The sequence below is a fragment of the Salmo salar genome, unplaced genomic scaffold (assembly GCF_905237065.1).
Source record: "Salmo salar unplaced genomic scaffold, Ssal_v3.1, whole genome shotgun sequence".
NCBI lineage: Eukaryota > Metazoa > Chordata > Actinopteri > Salmoniformes > Salmonidae > Salmo > Salmo salar.
In genome coordinates, this window is record NW_025549002.1 from 54,171 (window position 1) to 59,483 (window position 5,313).

Sequence of the window (5,313 nt, forward strand, 5' to 3'; positions counted from 1 at the left end):
GGACCACAATATATTCGATATGTTAGATCCCATCTGTTCATATAGAGGTTAAACCCTGTATAACATTACCGTAAGAGACTGTGTAGTGTTCACCTTGATAACCCTGCATTAGCTTACCGTAAGAGACTGTGTAGACTTCACCTTGATAACCCTGCATTAGCTTACCGTAAGAGACTGTGTAGACTTCACCTTGATAACCCTGCATTACCTTAACATAAGAGACTGTGTAGAGTTCACCTTGATAACCCTGCATTAGCTTACCGTAAGAGACTGTGTAGACTTCACCTTGATAACCCTGCATTACCTTAACATAAGAGACTGTGTAGAGTTCACCTTGATAACCCTGCATTAGCTTACCGTAAGAGACTGTGTAGACTTCACCTTGATAAGGAAGCAGTAGAGTTGTGATTGCAGCCAGTGAAAGCCAGCTAGTTGCTATACATCCTTTAATCAAAGTCAACAACAGAGACAGAACAGACTTTGTTTCAAAGATACATTTGTATTGTACATTGTATTGTATTTCGTTTCGTTAAGGTGAAGAGCAGCGAGCGAACAACAAAGAAGCAGTTGAAACATACAGTTGAAAGTTTATTCAGAAGTCAGTAGTGAATTGGAAACAGTCAATGTTACAGCATTAAAATCCTATACAATGACAATGTATGATGAAGGAGGGAGTTAGTTGTGTTCACTCCAAAGAAAACACAAACCTTACCAATAAAATCAATGATAGGCAGATTTCTCACATACCAATTCTTTACAGTCCCTGTCATTTAAAAACCTAAAAAACATTTTTTGGGGGATATAAATGAAAACCAGTTAATCTAATGCAATGTTAATACAAAAAAAGTAATGATAAATTCCACATAAAAAATGAAATCCTATATACAAACCTCTGTACAAAGCGGGAATACGGATAAAAAAAGATAAACCACTGAATAAAATGATGTTTTCTGTAACTATGGATACAAAAGATAAACCACAGAATAAAAAGCATGTTTCTGTTACTATGTGCTCCCCGGTTTCTAAGAGCAGGTGGGAAGGGTCAGAACGTTGGTCGTCACTCACCAGCCTGTCTATTGGTCAAAGTGTAAAAGACAGAACCAGAGAACGCTTCATTCACCTGGTTCTGATTCTATATTCATTTCACTCATTCTAATTCTATAGGTGGAACACGACCTCATAGCATTACAAAGGCCTGAACTAAGTGGTATCAAGTGGAGAATAGAGTCATAGATGATAGATAGCATCAATAAATTCAGTGACCAGTAATCATGTGAAACTGATTCACCTATCTACCTACGGTAAAGTAGACCGCATCATCACACTTGAGGCAAAAATGAAAGAATCCAATGAGGCTCTGCCCCAAATGGCACCCTATTCCCTACGTAGTGAACTACTATTTACCAGAGCCTTATCGGGGCCGTGGTCAAAAGTAGTGCACTATATTGGGAATAGGGTGCCGTTTGGGACACAGCCAAAATGAGTGGCTCAATAAGGAGTGTTACCTGAGTGAGATACTCTTCTTTCACTCCTGGTCAGACTGTTGCTGTTTCCCCAAATGGCACACTCTTCACTATATAGTGGCCCTACGTTTGACCAGAGCCCTATGGTCAAAAGTAGTCCAAAGTAGTGCACTATTGGAAATAGGCCGCCATTTTGGAACGCATGGGGGGAAGAGATTACAGAGGGGAAAGAACCTTGTTTTTTTATATCGGGTGTCTTAATGTCATTGTTCATTGTACAATTCCTGAATCGATGGAGGCTTGTTTCCTGGTGGTCTTAGGAGGAGGGGGAGGAGGGGTCTTGCTGGGAAGAGGTGGTGGCAGATGCTATATATAAAAAGAGAGAATATAGAAAATATTAAGCCACGTTTATAAGACATTATAAAGGCTTATACATCCTTATAACACGTTACATTCACATTTTAGTCATTTAGCAGACGCTCTTATCCAGAGCGACTTACAGTAGTGAATGCATACATTTCATACATTATTTTTTACGTTATGAAGCTTTATACTCGGATGGTTCAAGTAGATTAAAGAAAGATGAATATCTGTATCCTGGAAATGTAGCATGTCATCTCACAACTCGGCAGTTAAAGATTCCTGAGATTCTGCCGCCAACATACTGACTCAATCTCTAGCCACTTTAATAATGAAACAATTGATGTAATAAATGTATCACTAGCCACCTTAAACAATGCAACTTCATATAATGTTTACATACCCTACATTACTCATCTCATATGTATATACTGTACTCTATACCATCTACTGCATCTTGCCTATGCCGTTCGGCCATCGCTCATTCATATATTTCTATGTACATATTCTTATTCATTCCTTTACACTTGTGTGTATAAGGTAATTGCTGTGAAATTGTTAGATTATGTTACTTGTTAGATATTACTGCACGGTCGGAACTAGAAGCACAAGCATTTCGCTACACTCGCATTAACACCTGCCCAATAACACTTGATTTGATTTGAGATTCTGTAATAGGCTCCAGATATATAAAGCAATACTCAGAACTGTACATCCCCAGGGATTCATCTTCAGAATAATATTTTAGCAGGAAATCTCCTTTGGAATGATTTAGCCTTCTAGGATTGAGGCTGCTGATTCAAGCACTTTGAGTGAAACTACAATCCGAGTCAATTCCAGTGTTTTTACTCAGTCATGACTCATCTAATTCCAGCATTCAACACCTATCGTGTTCAAGGCAGTGACTGAAAAGAAATAAAACAGTGTAAAAAACACACCTGAACGTCTGCAACAGTGAGGTATTCACAATGACATCTAGTAACAATGACAAGACTCAATGACACCAGCAGTCAAGGACTTGGGAGTCGAACCCGCTATCACTAGCTGGGAAAATCTGTTTGTAATGTCCCTCCCCCACTAATCTAGTCTGACTCCAGTTTGCTGCCTGTCCCTCCCCTACTAATCTAGCATGACTCCAGTTTACTGCCTGTCCCTCCCCCACTAATCTAGTCTGACTCCAGTATACAGCCTGTCCCTCCCCCCACTAATCTAGCCTGACTCCAGTTTACTGCCTGTCCCTCCCTCCCTCACTAATCTAGTCTGACTCCAGTTTACTGCCAAGTCTTCCCCTCCCAGTGAGACTAATCTAGCCTGACTCTGTAGGTAGGAGGAGACAGGCTGAGGTAGGAGGGGGACAGGCTGAGGTAGGAGGGGGACAGGCTGAGGTAGGAGGGAGACAGGCTGAGGTAGGAGGGAGACAGGCTGAGGTAGGAGGGAGACAGGCTGAGGTAGGAGGGAGACAGGCTGAGGTAGGAGGGAGACAGGCTGAGGTAGGAGGGAGACAGGCTGAGGTAGGAGGAGACAGGCTGAGGTAGGAGGAGACAGGCTGAGGTAGGAGGAGACAGGCTGAGGTAGGAGGAGACAGGCTGAGGTAGGAGGAGGACAGGCTGAGGTAGGAGGAGACAGGCTGAGGTAGGAGGAGACAGGCTGAGATAGGAGGAGGAGGACAGGCTGAGATAGGAGGAGGAGGACAGGCTGAGATAGGAGGAGGAGGACAGGCTGAGATAGGAGGAGGAGGACAGGCTGAGATAGGAGGAGGACAGGCTGAGATAGGAGGAGGACAGGCTGAGATAGGAGGAGGACAGGCTGAGGTTGGAGGACCATCAGGCTGTAGCCTCCAGGACAGACAGGGTGAAGGAGGAGAGGAGTGTGTTGCTGAGGACTGGACTGACACAACACACACACACACACACACACACACACACACACACACACACACACACACACACACACACACACACACACACACACACACACACACACACACACACACACACACACACACACACACACACACACACACACACACACACACACACACACACCCTGGTTATGATGGGCTGTTGTTCCATTAACCGTAGTGTTGATGTGGCATCATTAAGGAGCTGTTCTTAGCCCACATTAAAAACCTACCCTTTGATGGTGTGTCAGGGGAGGGGTGGAGGGACTCGTCAAGTCTTGATTATCTCCTAGCAGGTTCCCATAATCAGCAGAGATGCCCTTCACGGGCAGGGGAGGAGGAGTCTCCCCTTTATCAACCCCCATCCCGTTCAGCTCCAGACCTGAGAGAGAGAGAGGGAAAGAGAGACACAGAGAAAGACACACATACAGAGAGAGAGAGAGAGAGAGAGAGACAGACAGAGGACAATCTTTATTCCTGAGGTCACCACTCATCACCAAAGGAAACAGCTGAATGCATACAACAACACTGAAAAGCAGAGATGCTCTGAAACACATGCATGATGATTGTGATGGTTTGTGGGGAAACCATTTGAGTCTTTTTAAAGATAAGGACAGAGTTCCAGATCTAACAGACACCCTACTCCCCCCTCTATCTGTCTGTCTGTCTAGTTTTATTTACTCGCACCCAACAAAACAAGTGGTAGACAACAATACAGATAAAAACATTTAAAAAACAGTTTGCAGGTGTGGTTAGAAGCCCAAAGAATTATATAAAAACCACAATAAAAACTGTACACAATACACAAGTCCAAAATAAAACAGATAACAAAACATACTAATTATACATGTATAAATGAACTGATCAGTAATCACCCAAAAATAAATACTTGTTTTGTTTAAATGAGTGTGCATGTGTGTGAGTTAGGCTATATGGAGGAGATTACTGAGTAGTTTGGTTCATCAGGCTGACCCCCAGTCTTCATGGAGGAGATTACTGAGTAGTTTGGTTCATCAGGCTGACCCCCAGTCTTCATGGAGGAGATTACTGAGTAGTTTGGTTCATCAGGCTGACCCCCAGTCTTCATGGAGGAGATTACTGAGTAGTTTGGTTCATCAGGCTGACCTCCAGTCTTCATGGAGGAGATTACTGAGTAGTTTGGTTCATCAGGCTGACCTCCAGTCTTCATGGAGGAGATTACTGAGTAGTTTGGTTCATCAGGCTGACCCCCAATCTTCATGGAGGAGATTACTGAGTAGTTTGGTTCATCAGGCTGACCTCCAGTCTTCATGGAGGAGATTACTGAGTAGTTTGGTTCATCAGGCTGACCTCCAGTCTTCATGGAGGAGATTACTGAGTAGTTTGGTTCATCAGGCTGACCTCCAGTCTTCATGGAGGAGATTACTGAGTAGTTTGGTTCATCAGGCTGACCTCCAGTCTTCATGGAGGAGATTACTGAGTAGTTTGGTTCATCAGGCTGAACATCCAGTCTTCATGGAGGAGATTACTGAGTAGTTTGGTTCATCAGGCTGACCTCCAGTCTTAATGGAGGAGATTACTGAGTAGCTTGGTTCATCAGGCTGACCTCCA

General features: G+C 43.5%; 1 long non-coding RNA gene across 1 annotated transcript; it reads right to left on the minus strand.

The window, feature by feature from the left end:
- Nucleotides 1–575: 575 nt before the first annotated feature.
- LOC123735052 (uncharacterized) lies at nucleotides 576–4,675 on the minus strand. Its single transcript, XR_006765232.1, has 2 exons — nucleotides 3,957–4,675; nucleotides 576–1,829 (listed from the first exon to the last, which is right to left on the minus strand). It is a non-coding gene; the product is annotated as an uncharacterized lncRNA (long non-coding RNA).
- Between the last annotated feature and the right edge of the window lie 638 nt (nucleotides 4,676–5,313).